Source organism: Crocuta crocuta, unplaced genomic scaffold (assembly GCF_008692635.1).
Source record: "Crocuta crocuta isolate KB4526 unplaced genomic scaffold, BGI_CrCroc_1.0 scaffold489, whole genome shotgun sequence".
Classification (NCBI taxonomy): Eukaryota; Metazoa; Chordata; class Mammalia; order Carnivora; family Hyaenidae; genus Crocuta; species Crocuta crocuta.
In genome coordinates, this window is record NW_027531874.1 from 1,368,366 (window position 1) to 1,387,987 (window position 19,622).

Consider the following 19,622-nt stretch of genomic DNA (forward strand, 5'->3'; position numbering starts at 1 on the left):
CAATGTCCCAAAGTGTCCAGTTGGATCTGAGGTGAATCTGGTCATGGGGTCCTGAGAGCAGAAACATCCCCCCCAAAATACAAGTAGTCATTATGCCTTCTTACAGGTGCTTACATTTAGATAACAAATCTACTTAAAATCATTTAACACAAATTGCAAGGCAAACTTTGAGCTTTTAGAGCCCTCTGGGAATCATTTGTTTGATTCATTGACTGTTAAACAGATGTCCTCACATTAGAATTTCAGGGTCCATAAAATGTGATAAGATCTGGGAATGCATCTAAAAGAAAGACCACTAAAGACCAGCTCTTTGCTTATGAATTTCTGTGAGCTTTTCTCCCCAACCCCTTGCCCCTACTTGGTCTCTTTGCTTGTTTTTGCTGCTGAGGTACTCACTAGTTAAGCTCTCAACAATTTTCCTACTATTCACCTACAAAACTTAGCAATCCCAGATCGTCTATTGTATGGGTCAGAAACATTTAAAACATATATTTTATATTTATTATTAAAAATAGAATTTCNCCCAACGTGGGGCTTGAACTCAAGTACCATTAGATCATGCCCTGAGCCAAAGTCAGACATTTAACTGATTGAGCCACACAGATGCCCTGATTTATATTCTTGTTATATGGCAAATACTTTGTTAAAACATATTACATAGTATATAATTTAATAAGTATGGGGAATTAATGGATATTAAACCATTTATCTGCTTTAAAGCTTTTTTTTTTGTAGTTTACTAAAGCAAATAAAAAAATCCTCTTCCCCACTGGCATCAAATTTATTCATTTGTTTTTATTTCAGACTGCATCTATGTCTGGGAAGTCTATATATGACTTTAAAAATGACTAAATTGGAAATTTCTTCATTGAACGAACATTTGCTCAAAAGTTACCAAGTTATAAACTTTTTGCAAATGATATAGGATACAAAAATAGTTCCAAATTTAATATAACCCACTAAAAATAGTGATATTGAGAGCAATAATTATCAAATTATAGGGTCAGCAGCCAAAATTATGTTCAGAGAACTACTTTTGGATTTCAATGTTTTCATTCTTAATGGAATGAAAAATAAAGAATTCAACTTAATAAGAAAATTAAAATAAAGAACAAAACAATAAAGAGAAAGTAAAAAAGCACAAGTTTTTAAATAAAAAATACTACTGTTAAATCTAAGAGCTAGGTTTTTGGGGATGAAATGATCAAATACAACATGACTGTAAGCAGTAGAAAAAGATGATCTTCAGATAAAACTAATCAATTAAAAAGAGAAAAACAAATAAAATAGAGATGGAAGGGACCTAAGAATACACAGTAAAGAGTTAAAAATAAATAAAATAAAATAAAGAGTTATAAATGGGTATATGTAAACATATGTTGATCTATGGTAACCTCATTTTGAAAAGATATATGAGTGTAGTTTTCAAAGCAACTTGGTTATACTTCTGAATGGTAACTTTACCTATTAATTATTTTTAAAATTATATAAAAATATTTCTTAATTTTATACATATTAACTAAAAGAAGTAAGAAAAAGATTCTTCTACTTTAAGGTAAAGCAGAAAGCATTCTTCCTTTAGACTCTAGCTAATAGTTAAAAGCCGGAGAACTTGTAGATTCTCTTTGGTGGCTAGTGTTTTTTCTTCTTTCTTTTTTTTTTTTAACTCTTAAATAGACTTTATGTTTTAAGAATTTTTAGGTTCACAGAAAAAGTGATCAGAAATTAGAAGGAGTTCCCATATCTTCCCCAACCCCCACCCCCAACATGCCTACCTTCCCCACTACAAACATCCTTTACTAGAGTGGTACATTTTTCCCAAACGACAAAGCTACATTAACACATCACAACTGTCCAAGGTCCACAGTTTATCTTAGGGCTTACTCTTGGGTACATTCTATGAGTTTTAACAAATTTATAATGATATGTGTCTACCACAACAGTAATATACAAAATAGTTTTCTTGTCCCACAAAAATCCTTTGTGCTCCGCCTATTTATCCTTCCCTCTCTCCTAATCCATGCCAATCACTGATTTTTTTGTTTCACTGTCTACATAGCTTTACCTTTTCTAGAATGTCCTAGAATCTTGGTTGCTTCTAAATTCAGACAATTATAAATAAAACTGCTAAAAATATCTGAAAGCAGGTTTTGTTTAGAAATAATTCTCCTACTCATTTGGACAAATACCAAGGAACACAATTGTCTTTTAAAGAGATTTAAACTTGGAAAACTTTTAAATGAGACTTGTTTTCTCCAGTTTACTATAAATGCCAGCATTCTCTATTATTTTATACCCAGCCTTCTTACATTTATGTTACTTACTTTGGGCATTTGAAATTTAACTACAATACCTTAATGGAGTTTTATGCATTTTATGGAAAGACAGAAGGTTTTTTTTCATTGAAGAAGGAAAAAAAATACATAAGTCTACTTATTTTAATTCACTTCTGATTTTGGGAAACTAGTCTGAGGATGCCTAGGAAAGAAACCTCTGACTTTTACTAGGTATCTTCAGAAGATTTCAGAATCCTTTTCTTTAGAAATCTAAAGATCTAGAGATCTAGAGATCTTTTCTTTATGAGCATTGCAGAAAAAAGAAATACTCCAGTTCTGCCTATTTCATAATTCATTGTGTATTCTCCTACTATAACTCTGAGAAATCATTCACTTCTGAAACAATCAAGGTCCAGCTTATCAAAGAACATTCCTCTGGGTGATACAATGGATTAGGCTAATACATTATGAGGATGTTCCATGGGGATATTGCTTTGGAGCCACTCCATTCCAGCAGAGTTCATACCACTGTGAAGGACAAAGCCTGACTAGGGAGGGACTTATTTACTTCTATAAATTTATCATCCTGGTCTATTTTATAGTGGCGGGATCTGCTGATGCAGAGTGTAAGGTGTGAAGAAACCAATAACAGGGCTTGTTTAGATAGTGCCAAGAGAAAGACATGGAGAAAAGAGATGGTAAAAATTTGGATTTGCCTCTAGGTGGAAATGTAGCTCCTTGTTGAAGAGAGAGTGACATTTTCTAAGTAACAATTATCTGCACAGCTATGTGTCTTCATGACTAAATTGTGTGTGAAAATGGCATACAGATCTATCAGGGAGTATGGGCATAGTTAATTATGTCTGAAATAATAAATGTATGATTTTCACAGGATAAGGTAAACAGCCAATTAAAATAAGATATGATACACAGTTTCTCTACTCATTAGTCAAAGCATAAAACATTTTAACATTGCCTAAATAATTTACTTGTGTTAAAATAAAGGGAAATGCTTAAAACATTAATAGGGTACTTTACAGTCTTGAAGTCAGTAAGTTGTTATATGATGGTTATGTAAATAATTCACAACTTCATTCGGCAGGAGGGGACTAAGGCTTTTTTGTACAGTGCAAATACTTCAGATTTGCCATAGGTTTCTCCACTGGGTCAAGCTATCTTCAATGGCTTCTCACAGATGAAGACTGGAGACATTTTTATGCTAATATGCTACTTATGTTTCTCTCCATGGAAATATTACTAACTATGAAATTTTATTGATTGCTGCTCTGATCCCAGCACTTCTCAGGTGCTTTATAAAAAAGGACAAATACTGTGTGATCATACTTAGCTTCTTGAGGAAAAATAGAGATAACCCCCCAAAAATAAGTAACAAATAACAATCTACACACATATCAGATAAAATCCACTTTCAATATTCAAAGTTCTAGCAAACATTCCTGCTTTTGACTAGTTTATACAGAAAACATGATAGTAGACATGGCTCTCTGTAGGAGATGACATATTCTCAATATGTTACCTTATGGAACATTTCAATTCCCCATCCTTAATGATTTCATCCGGAGTGAATCTTCCCAAAGTTTTAATTCACTGACTTATTTGGGCTGTAGGTCTTAACAAATATCCAAATGCTTGAATCAGATTGCTAAAACAAGAAAAAATATTGGCTTATATAACAAAGGTGTGACTATTGTCATCTTATTTTGATGTTTCTAATTATAGGGAGTAAATGCCCATCACCACATTATATAGAATTACCATGTGTGTTCTTTAAGGGCACTAGGAAAATATAGGAATTTATGTTTAAAAAAATCAATGTTGTAACTGGCTTACCAATGTATCCACACTCTTACCATCCCTGGACTCTGATACATATTTGATACGTTTGCTCCAAGAAATTTGCCACCATAATCTGAACAGTTCATAAGAACAGAATGGCCAAATAAGAAAAAATGAAGTATACCACTAACTTATTTCTCATCACTAATGGATTATATAATGGAGTCCAATTGCATCTAGTCTCGTCTACCTAAGTGTGCTTGAAGATCCAGCCAGAGAATTAGAAGCTGATAGTAGAAAATGCTTCCATTCATCAGCGAATCCCTTCTCCATCTACAGACTACAAGCATTATCACAATTTCTAGAGACAGACCATTCATCATTTTCTCCCACCCTACCTAAAAATACAAAGAGTATTCACCATGCACATAAAACCATAGCCACATGTGATTTCCAAGTGAATGGATGCACACTGCCCACCACATTTCCTTTTGGAACATGATGCTAAAGAGATAATAACTAATTACAACAAAACATATAGTTCATAGCTGCAATGAGCATCATAAAAAGAAATGGCTGATTTTTAAAAACTTAGGCACAACAGAAATACATCTTTAACTGAAGCTTCACATAGCAGCATTTTAATCTTTTTTCCTTATAGGGTATTTAAATAATGCAAAGTAGCAGAAAAAATTATCAAACTGATTGCTATATGTCACTGTACATTTTAGAAGTTTATCAAGGACCATAATATTTCTGAGTTAATTATTTCAACATATTCACAGTGATTGCTACTTTTTTTGTCCTTTTTGTTTTAAATTTGACAAATAAAAGACAATATTTGAAAGGAGATTTCACCGGAGTATTGTTTGTTTGGACTCCAGGCAAATGATAATTTATTAGATTATCTAAAGTTTAAATATTGATTAAAAACTACAAAATCAGTCGTATATGTACACTGACAACTTCAAAATACATTGGGAGCCATTCTGAGCCCACTAGTCGACAAAACTCCTGGTGAGGTTAAGGTAAGTTTGCAAGGCTCTTGCCAATCAGATGACAACCGATATCCACCCCCCACTCAATTATTTCTGCTTGAGTGCCAACTCCCAAGGTACCTTGTTGATCTGTATCGGGAATGACTTGTTTCCTTATTCTGGCCCTGTATGATGACTGCACCTTGTGAAGGAACTTATTGTGGAAACTTCTTCTTTCGATTATGGGAACAGACATCGTGTCTCCAGCAGGTCCTGTTTCCCTCCATACTTTCCCTTGAGCTATGAACTATGAACAGGCTAATGACCCTTACTCATAAAAGATTGACTTTATATGTACAATTCTGTTTCTACGGTTGTGTTAGTCCAAGAGATTCATACAGCTCAACGTGTAAATCAGCTAACCAAAAATGTCTCTCATGCTCTAGCTATTCAAGAAATCATAAAACCAGACACAAAGGTAAATACACTAGAGGAGGCTATTCTACATATTGGAAATGAGCTAATCTCTTTAAAGGTATGGCTGGCCCTCTGATGCCATAAAGCATATAACTGGAAAATCATGTCTTGTCCAGAGACAGCCTAACTTGGAGAGAAGGAACAGATAAGAGCAGAACATAAGTTACTACACATACCTTTGCTAACTGGTGGTGTATAGCAGCCCCTTCCCTAAGGCCTACATTCCACAAACACCTTCCCTTACACTGGCAGCTGTGATGAGGATGGATAAGAGTATCCACAAACCTATGATTTAATATTAGTGTTATTAAAATGTGAACACCCTGTTATTTTCTTAATTACTCAACCTCACTATAATTGGGGCAGTTCTGCAAGAATACTTCTGTAAAACCTGTTACTGTACATTTTCCAAAAACATCTTATCACAGAGAACTATCCATTGTAAAAATTCCATTTTCTGATGCCATGTTAACATCTGACCTATAAATAAAGACACCAAAACTGACAGGACGGAGATGCCTGCCTGGTGATCAGAAAGGATCTCGGGGCTCTCTCACTCTCTCTCTCTTGCCGACACCGTCCATCCTTCAGGGACCCCTGGACCTGGCCAGAGCTGGAGTCTGGCAAAAACAGTAAACTCTCACAATAACCTGATTAATATAGCTCTTCCAAATTTGAACAGTTATGTTTCTTTGGTTTTATAAATGTGTTTGTGTCTACATAAGAAATGATGTTTGAATGAACTATTTTTATGATCACTGTGTTTTAAAAATATGAAACATCTAAAAATGTCATTAAATTACTTAAAATATGTCCCTGAAAGGTGGATTTGAGGTATATTACCCACTTAAAGCTTAGAATTTTCAATTGATTTTGCCTTTCTGAACACCATGACTTTATTTTCAATATACACTGTCGATTATTTTCTTAGTGCCAGAGAGAAGATGCCTCAAATTAACACTACAGCGATTGGGGGCACAAATGATTGGGAAAGTAATTTTTTTTCTATTTCCTATATCTTTTCAGGCACACAACATTAAAACAATATCCTATTAAAAAGCTTCATAAAGCCATAATAAGGCAAGACAATCTCAAAGTCAAGTGCGTTAGCTAATAAACCTGCAGAACTATTAAATCTACACTCTTTACCAGCCATTCAGTTAACACCCTCCCAAAATAAAACTTGTCAAAATAAGAAAAGCAATTTTAGGCTTCAAATATTAGATGAACACGTATTTGGACTAAGATGGAAACTGAGGTTTTTACTTTTCTAGATGCTATACAGCATGAACCTGAGTAAGGATGTAGGGGTAGATCAGCGTGGAGAGGAAAAATATTGGTGACAGAGTTGTGTCATATAGTAGACACAGCTATGTCCTTCAGCACTGTAGCCACTGTCCACCCACAGTGAAATTAAACCAATTAAATATAAACTAAGTAAAATTAAACTAATTAAAAGAATTGACTAATTAAAATAAGGTAAAAACTTCATTTGCTCAGTCACTTTAATGACATTTCAGTTGTTTAATAGACACACATGGCTACCTACTGAATTGGACAGCACAGGATACAGCACATTGATCAATGCAGAAAATCCTTTAATTCAGCCCTGGGTAGAATAAAGCAATCACAAATTAGTGTTTCAATTTAATATGCCTAATGTTTCAAATAACCTTAGCAGCCTGACTCTTTTTAGTTCCAGGAATATGCAAAGTTTGCAATCTTTATTTTAACATGGATTCATTTTTCAATATGTTTTGCTAAATATATAGACAAAAAGCTGAGTAAAGCTGTCAATTTCCATGAATTTTCACAAACTGAAACTGAGTCCACCCTTGTAACCAGCACCTGAATAAAGAAATAGAATTTACTATCGGCATTCTAGAAGTCCCCCTGCCTCCTTTTCACTGCCTCCACAAGATAATCACTATTGTGACTTACCAATAGCAATTACTTTACTTATTTTATTTTATATAAGAGGGATCATATACTATGTAGTCTTCTGTGTTTGGCTTTTTTTGCACTAGATTATGCCTGCGGGGTTCATTCATATTATGCTGTATATTTGTAAATGGCCAATTTTCATTGCTGTAAAGCAGGAGCCAGCGTGTATATACATGTATATAAGTATATGTGTATGTGCATACATATAGACATAGACATACACGTATGTATACACATACATACATAGACACATATTTTTAAGAGACAGATCACAAGTATTTTCAGCTTTGGGGGCCATGTGGTCTCTTTCACAACTACTTAACTCTGCCATTGTGGAATCAAAATAACCATACTGAATGTGTAAATGAATAGATGTAGTAGCTCTGTTCCAATAAAACTTTATTTATAAAAGCAGGCAGTGGGCTATACCTGGTCCATGCTCTGTAGTTTGCCAATTCCTGCTGTTTAATATTCCACTGTATGACTAAACCAGTCTATTCATTCTACTGTTGATGGACATGTGGAAAGTTGCTAGTTTTGGTTATTATTAATGTTCTGGGAACATTTCAGTACATATTTTTGGTGAATATTTCTAACTCCCTTTTTATGCCTCCTCTACTTTCCGTGTCCCCCACTTACTGTTCAGGTATTTATCCTTTAGCATATACTTTAAATCTCACCCCCTATTATGGGGTCAGATTGTGTTCCCCCAAAGTACTAACCTCCAGTACTGTGAATGTGACCTTATTTGAAAATTAAGTCTTTGTGGATGGATGACCAAATTAAGATGAGGTCATTAGGGTGAGTCCTAATATAATATGATTGCATCTTTACTAAAAAGGGGAAATATGAACCAGGGATAAGCAGAGAGGGAAGACAATATTAAGATAAAGGAATAATGCTATCTACAAGCCTGAGGCGACTGGAAGCTAGGTGAGAGCAATGGCAAAGATTCTCCCTTACATTCCTGAAAAGAAACCAACCCTCTGACACCTTGATGTCGGACTGCTAGCCTGCAGAACTGTGAGACAACAAATTGCCATTTGTGAATTTTACCATTAATTTGTGCTTTGTTATGCAACTCTAGCAAATTAATACACCACCTGAGAGAGGTATTCCTTGACCAAGTATCTATAGTAGCCCTCTCCCCTTTACTATCACTTGGTCTTACTTTACTCATCACTTATTTTTCCTGATTTTTTATATTCCCTGCTAGAATTAATTTCTATGAAAGCAAAGAGCTCATTAAATTTTTGCTCCACTTTTCCTTACATAGCATACCTAGAGGATCAATAAATATTTTGAGATAATAGAATGTGCAGGATGGCTAGTGTTGCAATTTTTCTAAACTATCTGATACTTTAGAACTGAAAGTAGCTGGAATAGTAAGGACTGCAAGCCCAAATGAGTTAACTATGGAAGAATTAATAGTTTTACAAGACCAAACTAAATGACATTAATATGAGGTGATTAGGAAGAATTTTAAGGAGTGGAACAATAGAGTTAATCTCCAAAAATACTATATATTGGGCTACCAGGAAGCCATTATTATAGTAGGCACTGTCATGTTTTACTGCTCTGCTATAGCCTAGCTTACATAACTTCTGTAAGCTAGGTCCTTCTTAGAAACAGTGAGAAAAGTAGTGATGCCTGCCTTACAAGATTATTGCATGGAATTATTTTAAAAATGCCTACGATTTACTCTGCACAGAAAGTGTGCAATAAATGTGAATTTCCCAAATTCACAATGTATTCAATAGAATAACTAAGCACTGACAATGCCCAAGGGTTCACAGCTTATAAATGTCAGGATCAAGTTTTGAATCCAGGATTATTTAACCTAACTGATCATTCTGCATTCCTATTTTTTTTAAATTTTGTTGTTTATTTTCAAGAGAGAGACTGTGTGTGAGCAGGGGAAAGGCAAAAAGAGAGGGAGACATAGAATTTGAGGCAGGCTCCAGGTCCCCAGCTCTCAGCACAGCCTTACGCAGGGCTCAGACTCACGAACGGTGAGATCATGACCTGAGCTGAAGTCAAATGCTTAACCAACTGAGCCACCCAGTTACCCCTCTACACTGCTAATTATATGCTCTTGCTGGACATTTTTATAGCAATTGGTTTGATTAATATTCTATTCGAGAAAGTAAAAGCCTTTTTCATTTTTTTAAGAGAAAGCAAAATTGGCTGCTGTGAAAGTTTCCTTCAGTTATTTTGAAATATGGTCACAATAGGAGGCCTTGATGCTTGCGTGTCAAACTCAAATTCTAGACCCCAACACTTGAAGCAATCATAGAAGCTTAAGAGCAGTGTCCGGTCCATTTAAACCCAGTTCAGTAATGACAACATCACAGAGTTCTTTCTGATTCTATGATTTTATGCACTTGGAGATATTTTATTTAGAGAGATTTCAAAGTGCTCATTCTAATCACGGAAATTTGGAGACTTGAAACCTTAATAGAAAGACTAAAACATGATTTTGAGCTTTGCCAACAATGATCAGGCCCCAAGAGCAGTTTTCATTATGGTAGATGTTGGTCAGCAGGGGCAAATCATGGTCATCATGAGTGGTTGCATAGCTTTCAGAAATGAACATAACCTGGCATGAAAAACTAGTTGGCTTATTTAATTAATTAAGTTATTTACTTATTACTTACTTAAGAAAGAGACAGAGGCAGAGTGCAAGCAAGAGAGGGGCAGAGAGAGAGGGGGAGGGAGACATAGAATCTGAAGCAGGTTCCAAGCTCTGAGCTATCAGCACAGAGCCCAACACAGGGCTCAAACTCACAAACTGTGAGAGCATGACCTCAGCAGAGGTTGGACGCCTAATCGACTGAAACACCTAGGCGCCCTCGGTTGGCTTGTTTTCAAAAGACACTGATGGTCTTTATCTTTTGCATCTAATACAATATTACATTTCTCTGGCAATAAAACAAAGATGTTTCATGTTTGTAGAAAATCAACATTTTTCCTATTGATTTTAATACATGTTGAAACTAAATTGCAGGGACAATAGAGTCCTCATTTTAAATAGTGACAGTCAGTACTCTAGGCATATACCTCCAAATGCAGCTGTGTATATAAACACATATCTACAAATAAAACATATAAATTTTGTATATTTAATGTGGTTTTTGCTTTTTGAGAAGTTTGTGTTGATAAATTTCTATCCCCAAACTCAAACCCTCTATAATTTAAGGACATTCATGATGAGAAAGGAGGCCCAGAAGCATCTAACAGGAGGTGTTAACGGTCTCTAGTTTCAGTCAGCTGAAATAACAATTCCATGAATGTGCACCAATGTCACGTAGACAATCAGAGGGCATTGGCCATAAAGTATAGGTAACACTAAATGAAATAATCATAGCATCTTCCAAAGCAAGAACATTTCCCACATCAACTCAAGGTCCTAACCACATGCTATTTTGAGATTTTCACCCTAAATAATGGTCCAGCCTTTCCTTCTTATTCTCAACCTGTAGCTGACAAAAAAAATTACAAAGGATTTTGGCTTTGCAATATTAACCAGTGCTTTATTGTATTAAGCAGACATGAAGTCATTTTATATTATGAATATAAACTTTGTCCTATTGAATATATATATGTATACATACACACAGTGTGTGTGTGTACACACAAGAAATATATATATACGGTGTATCTATCTATCATCTATGTATCTATGTATCTACGTATCTATGTATCTATGTATCTATCTATCTATCTATCTATCTATCTATCGAGAAAAGGAAGAGAGGACAACTGGCATGGGACAAACGTTTGAAAAATGTGCAACTATAAATCTACAACTGAATACCTAGCTCTTCATAGAAACAAACTGAGCAAAAATCTTTGTGTTTTAACTTCTGAGCTGCTCTTGGCTGTCTGATTCAGTGTTCCCTATTCAGGGACGTGTCTGCTTCCTTCGGGACCTTCTGCCTGCCGAAGACAAGGATGCTGTTCCAAAATGAAATTTGGAGCCCAATTTTAAATTGAATCTCACCCTCCAGAGTAAACAATAGATGGAAGCTGCCTATTAAATCATCAACTTTTAATTAAATCCTTTGCAGCTGTAGGATCCCCATCCTCAACAAGGTGATAAATGTATTGTATTCTAATTTAGTTATTTTTTTTGTACTAAACTCAATGCAAAAAAGAGAGACAGAGACAGAGACAGAGAAAGGGAGTGAGTGTGTGTATATTATATATAGCAAGTTCCAAGAATGGACTCACTATGACTTCTGGATCACAACATAGTGAATGAAGTGTTTTAAAACACTGTAGTCAGCAATTTAGAGTCAAATCTTGACTCCAGGGTCTACTAACTCTGTGACCATGGACAAATCAAATGATTTCACTTAGTCTTGGTTTCTTAGGGAGGCTGAATTACTGGCTCCAAGTCCCCCGCCCCGTGTATTCCCTGTAGCCACACCATTGTCAGGGCCTAATTGTGGATGGAAAGTATCACTCCTGCCCTTGACTTTGAGCTTGAAGTTGTTCTCTTGCCAAAGAAATGTGGGTGGGGTGGTCAATGTGCCTCTTCTAAACTTAGGTGGGAAGAGGCCTTGTGTTTCTGCTTACTGTCTTGCATTCTGTCATCACCAAGAGAAAATTTTATCCTGGCAGCTGCTTCCCTTTGATCCTGAGTTTCATGACCACCATGTGACGAGTAGAGCTGTCCCTACCCCGTCTAGCCTAGATCAACTATCCCAGATGATGTGCAAGCACATGAATAATAAATACATACTTTATACCACGGAAATATTGTGTTATACAGCATTACTGTAGTAATAGGAAATTGATACAATTCTCTTACTGATGAAATGAGAATTAAGATGGCCTTATCTACAGCCATGCCACCCTGAACATGTCCGATGTCGTCTGATCTTGGAAGCTAAGCAGGGTCAGGTCTGGTTAGTACTTGGAAGGGAGAATTAAGATGGCCTTTTAGTCAGAGTTTTTGGAAAAAATAAAAAGAGCACTCATTCATTTAAGGAATAATAAATAAATGCCTACTAGTCATGAGAGCCTTTGGTACAAGCTTAGGGGATAAGAAAGATAAAGTCCCTGCCATTAGGAAAATTGTATTTTATAAGTAATGTGCATATTTAAATATTCCGAACATGGCGTTCTTAACGTATTCCTAACATGGGAAGCATAGTAATAAATACTGAAGTAATTACTATGTAAAAAATGTAATACTAATTAATGTAATTCTGTTCCATGTTGATGTAATGGAGAATGTCAAACCTAAAATGGAAATCATAGTACAGCATAAAAATAGGTTACCTAACACGTACCTTCTTAAACAAAAATTTTCAAAAAGTAACTGGTTCAGAAATGAATAATTTGTGAAAAAAAACCTGCAACATTATGAAACATATAGGTCTTGAATTTAGCAAATGTTACTTTACAGGTTTTTGAAGAGTGAGAAACTTAAAGAAGTTGATTTATTGACATCACATAGCGTGATGGCTAGTTTCATGTATCATCTTGACTGTTTGTAGGGGGCCCAGATATATGGTTTACTATTATTCTGGGTGTGTCTGTGGAGGATGTTTATGGATGAGATTAACCTTTGATCAGTAGGCTGAGTAAGCAGATTGTCCTCCACATTGTGGGTGGTCACTATCCAATCTGTTCAAGGCCTGAATAAACAAAAAGGTAGGGTAAGGGAGAATTCTTTCTCTCTGCCTTATGACCATGAAGCTGGGACACTGATCATTTCCAGCCTTCAGACTTATACAAGAACTGGAACTTATACAACTGGCTCTCCTTGCTTGCTGACATGCTATTGAGTCTGTTTCTCTAGAGAGCCCATACTGATACACCCAGAATATAGAAACGGCTCCTTTCTCTTTGACGTTCTGTTAAACCACATTTAAACAATGCAAATCTATATACACATATTCCAAAACAAACCAAAACAATCACAAAAGATACCTCAAATGAAAGAGATGCCATATACTTCCTTATTATTTTAAATTCTTAACAGAGAGTGTGCAAAGAGATAACCTATTTCTGTAATGATGAAATAATAATTTTGAGGTGACAACAAAAAAAAATCTCTGAATGTTACAGTTGAAAGGAAAATCAGAGAGTTACTCACTCATCATTTTACATGAGAAAATTCCCCTGGGGGGAAACTCAAATTGCCAAGGTCATAGACAACGTCAAAATTGAGATAATAGTACTAGGAAGACATATCATTAACTGAGCTCTTATGTGGGAGATCCCACGTGATTTACGATCATCATTGCATTTGATAATCACTGAACAAGTATGTGAGTTATGTGTTATGATTATTCTAGTTTTGTGAATGACAAAATAGCTTAGAAATTGTAGGAAACACGATGTGTGGCCCACAGAAGTGGTCCAACCAGCCTCATGCCATTTGACTTTAAAGCAGTACTTCTCAAACTTTAATGTACATACAAATCCTTGAAGATTCCTGTTAAAATACATGAACCTCACCTCAGAGAGTCTGATAGAATTGGTATGGGGTAGCCTTCTACTATTAGCATTAAAAAAAAAAAATCTCTCCCAGATGATTCTAACGTGCAGCCCTGTTTAAAACTCTTACTTGGAGGCTGTATGGCTAAGTTCTTTTTCTACTTCCCTTACCCTTTAGAAAAAGCATTCAGAATTAGGCCATTACGAATTACAAAGTACACAGTCTCCTTGTCCTTAATATTGGATTTGACTTTTAGCAAGGAGGGAAACTGGAAAAGAGGAGAGTCATTAAAAACATGCTATAATTAGGACGGAAAAGGAAGCCACTTGGGAAAATAGATGTTAATATAACAATGTTAGAAACCAAAAATAATATCAATAATATTAACAATAACAATGTTCCAACTGTTTTAGACTAAATCCTAACACTTCTCCTACTACAGTGGGAGACTGGCTTAGCCTTTGCAATTAATTTTCTCCCTAAAATAGAATTAAACATTCAAGACCTTTGCCCTGTGGATTTCTAGCACCTCCATGAGAGTAGACAACGAGTACATCCTGCCTGCTACTAGTGTTGGTGCTGCATGTTGCTGAGGCCTTATGTGCAGGTGTGGTGTTCACACAGGCCTTTTGTGCTTTGGCCATCAATTCTGAGAAGATGTTGCCCCAGGTAGTGACTGGCACCAGAATGGGATTCACAGAACAGATCTGAACTCAATCCCCAGCCCATCCTGTTCAAGTCCTGCAGAGTCTCAGTTGATTCACAGAGCTGTGAGAAGTGTGTGCTTATTAAGTAAGCCTCTACGTGCTGACGTTTGTAATTTAGTATTATTAGGTAAACAAAAACCAACAATCAACAAAAATCAACAACAAACAACTAATACAGCTGCATTTATATAAAAATATTCTGTGTTACATATTGATTATTCTTTTCACTGAACAGCATGTGAAACACTCCATACCTTCCTAATGTTTCTGGAATGCCTGAATGAATTCTAGGGGAAGGCACCCTAGTTCCTACTATTGAAATGAAAATGGCCAGCTAGGGTAAGGGCATGTATGCAGGCTCAGCACTCAATCATATTCAACGGATAATTTTTTTAATGTTTAATTTTGAAAGAGAGAGAGACAGAGCATGAGTGGGGGAGAGGCAGAAAAAGAGGGAGACAGAATTTGAAATAGACTCCAGGCTCTGAGCTGTTAGCATAGAGCCTGACGCAGGGATTGAATTCCAGACTGGCGAGATTATCATGACGTTGCCAAAAGTTGGACACTTAACTGACTGAGCCACCCAGGCACCCCTCAACTGGTAATTTAAATCTCTAAATAAAGAAAGCAGCAGAAATTGTGGCAAATCTTGCTTCTGGGGGACAGGGAAGATGTAAGTGATAGCATTAAATTCTGGTGACAGAAGGGGTACACTTGTGGAGTTCCATATTCAAAGGTGGTTGTAACACAGGTGGACTGCTTCTGGGGCACTATTTTGGTCGACTTTGGTCTGTCTCTCCTCCATTTTCTCCTGCTAGTTTTCCATGCCTTATTTCTTTTTTAAAAAGAAACTTTTTAAAAAATGTTTATTTATTTTGAGAGAGAGAAAGTGCGCAAGTGGGGAGGGACAGAGAGAGAGGAAGACACAAAAGCTTCTGAGTTGTCAGCATAGAGCCTGACTCAGGGCTTGAACTCATGAATCGTGAGATCATGACCAGACCCAAAGCCAGACACTTAACTGACTGAGCCACCCAGGCACCACATCCATGCTTCATTTCAAGTCCTTCCTAGGTCTCCTCTGAGCTGTCAATTAATCTTCCAATAAGCATGACTTCTGCTTAAATCAACCAGGGCAATGCTGCTCACTTGCAACTAAAATGTCTTCTAGTCCTATTTGTCTTTGTTCATTTAATTCTGAAATATTTATCTAGTAACTGCTATGCATCAGGCACTGTGCTTGGTCCTAGAAATAAACAGTGAGGCTCAATTGCTGTTAAAAGATATATACATATACATACAGTTGATTTTTGTCATAATTCTGTTTTCTCAAGTTACCACAAACACACCTTATTATTAAACGTCATTTAATAAATGTTATGTATTCATTAAAAGTTGAGGGGCAGCTGGGTGGCTCAGCTGGTTATATGTCTGACTTTGGCTCATCTCATGATTTCATGGTTTGTGGGTTGAAGCCCTGCATTGGGTTCTGTGCTGACAGCTCAGAGCCTGTCTCCCTCTCTCTCTACCCTTCCCTGCTTGTGCTCGCTCACTTGCTCTCTCTTTCTCAACAATAAATAAAACCATTTAAAACAACTTTGAATCATAGCAATGGCATTGTAACTCACACCCAAACACAGCTTATCTAAAACCTACATTTTCTCTGTAAAGCGCAGCACAGCATTCCTGTGCTTAGTGATATTAGATATCACTTCAGCCCTAAACTTGAGGGACATTTTAAATAGTAAAATAATCAAGAAAAATCACAGAAATGTGAAAAATGGGCACTAAATATATTCTGAGAGGCACATTTGTTCATAGGATGAGAACTGAAACAAGAGAGCATAGTAATGCGTTATTCTCCCTCAGCTGGGGATGTACATGTTGGGTGACACAAGTTTTTCACCCATTTGTGCATATCTGTAAATAATCATGAAAGCCCAGTAAGTATTGATTTGGGGATTAAAATAAACCCTAGCACATAGATGAATTCACAAATATGAAATTTGTTAATAATGAAGATTGACTATATGTAGATTAGAGATAAAGGTATATAGATGAATATGTGTGTGTGACCTAACTATGATGTGATACCATAAAATCTATGCTTGATCACATAATATCAATGGTTTCAAGTTGGTGTCCAGTAGCAATCGTGAGTGGGGAGTCTCAGGTACATGCTTCTTTTAGCTTTATAGATTGACAGAAAAATTAAGCACAATTATAGCCTAATTACAATTACATAAGCAGCATAGTCTTTAGGTATATCACCATCTGAACCATGTTTTGTGGACCTTTGAAATTAATTAATTATGCCTTTGCTACCTGATAGCTTTCCTTATCTTATTATTTTTGTTTTAAACAAAAACATAAGTGTATGAAAACACAAATAAAATAAATATGAATGCCAACAAGTAGACAAGATGGCAGGATTATCACATAATCTCAAAGGTATCAGAAACAATGAATTCTGTAACATCGGTATCGCTCACAAATCCAAACTCCTTCAGCCACTTACATGGAATGTGTCCTATCAATGCTTGCTGGCATGCAAAATGGAAACCTAGAAGACTGAGACCATCTGATGATCATTCCTAAAGCCACTTAGAGAGGTCATTCCTGGTGGTGGTGGGGAGGGGGGGTAACTTTTGCAATTAAAGGATAAAGTAGAAGCTAAACTGTGACAAAGTAATTCCAGCATTTCCTCTCTCATCGCTTACTCACTCAGTGAGTATTTATCAAGCGTGGATTAGTACATATCTATGTTCCTGGAACTGCTCCGGGAGCTTAGGATGTATCCGTGAACAAAAGAGACAAGGATTTGCCTTTGAGGACCTTACATTCTACTGGAGAGGCAGAAAATACAAAGAAAACATAATACTAAGTAAATTATCTGTTAGAAGATGATAAGTACCATGGGAAAAAAGAAAGAGTAGAGCAGAGGAAGAGGATTAGGAGTGCTGGAATACAGATTGCAAATACTAAACAGGGTGGTCACTGTAAGCTTCTTTGGGAACAAAATGCTTAAGCCAAGACGAAAAGGAGAGAAGGAGTTAGTCAAACAAATATCTGGGGAAAGAACTTCCCAGAAAACAGGAGCTGGAGCAAAGGACCCAAGGCACTACATACCTAAACATTCAAGCAACAATAAGAAAGTCAGCGTGGCTGCAGCAAATGGGAGAAAAGAACAGAAAAGGAGGAGCTTATAAAGGTACCTGGGATCCCAATCAAATAGTGATTTATAGAACTCTGAAAGACCCCTTGCAGACCTAGGCTTTGATACTGAGTGAAATGATACTCTGCTGATGGGTTCTGAGCAGAGGGATATGATACAGCCTTTAGGAAAGTACCTCTGGCTGATGGACTGAGAATGGACTGTAGAGGAACAAGGGTAGAAATAGAAAACTGAGTGATTGCAATAAACTTTCCTGCCTTTAAACAATGTTACAGCTATTAAAGCATAAAATGATTATATTCTGCCAAATGATTAAAAGAAAAAAATGATTGCATATAATTATAAATGATGAAGAACTGTCCCTCTTCTAAAAAAATTTTTTAAACATTTATTTGTTTTTGAGTGAGAGAGAGACAGAGAGACAGCAAGCAGGGGAGTGGCAGAGAGAGAGAAGGAGACACAGAATCCAAACCAGGCTCCAGGCTCTGAGCTGTCAGCACAGAGCCCCACATGGGGCTGGAACTCACAAGGTGTGAGATCATGACCTGAGCTGAAGTTGGACGCTCAACCAACTGAGCCACCCAGGTATCCCTGCTCCTCTCCTAAGTTCAGAGGAGATGCCACACATACAAATGCATAAAGGGAATGGATGATGCAGTGACTTAAGGGAGGGGTTAAGTGGAGATGATTTAAAGTCAGTCAATTTCAAGGTTTCAAAATGTTCTCCCCCCCACCCCCAATTCTATTGAGGTATAATTGATATAAAACATTCTTTTCTTTTTAAATATTTATTTGTCTTTGATAATGAAAGACAGAGCATGCCAGCAGGGGAGGGAGAGAGAAACAGAGGGGACAGACAATTCGAAGCCGGCTCTGCGTAGAAACCGTGCATCATGACTTGAGCCGAACTCAGATGCTTAATGACTGAGCCAGCCAGAAGCCCTGAAGTTTATACCTTTTGACCAGCTTCTGTCATTTTTCCAACCCCAACCTCTGCTAACCAACCTGTCTGCTATTTCTGTGATTAGTTTTGTTTTGTTTTCAGATTCCACAGATATGTGAGATCATACAGTATTTGCCATTCTCTGTCTTAGGCCACTTAGCAAAATGCCCTCACTCACAGTCTATCCACATTGTTACAAACGGCAGAATATCCTTCTATTTTATGGTTGATTGTCTTGTCTAAGAATTGAGTTGAAGCACTGAAGGTTTAAGTTTCTTATAAGAAGTGTCCCAGAAATATTATCAGTTGGGCATCCTGTACCTTTTCCTAAATTATTTTGGTTAGCGTGTGGTATTTGTTTGTTAGCCTTGTGGCTTCTTCATTAGTAAGTTTCCTTCCTAAATGAACTGTAGTAGGTACTCCAATTACACTGGTCTAAGCTCTACTCTGTAGAACCCTGATTTTTCTTAAGTTTAGTGAACATTTAAATTTAACACTTATTAACATTATAAAACTCCACAGTTTTTCATCACTGAAAATGACCCCAAGAGGAGCTGGAAATTGGATGTACTTTTTAATTCCCTTTGGAGTCCAAATCTACATCTTTTCTTCCAGCCTCTGAACCAGGAGTTAATGATCTCTAGAAGAAGTACTCCTCCCTCAGCTCCTCTTTTGTACCTGTGTTCAGAGAAATAATTCAGAGACCCACTCTAAATCACCTTGCTTATTCATATTTAATTGATGTACAGTACGAAGTGATGCTCTACAGATTCATCCATCTATCATCTTTAAATGCGTAGCTATGATTGTTTTTTCTTCATCATGGAATTTTTTCCCATCTTCAACCCCGTATCTAGTGGGGGGATCATCACTGC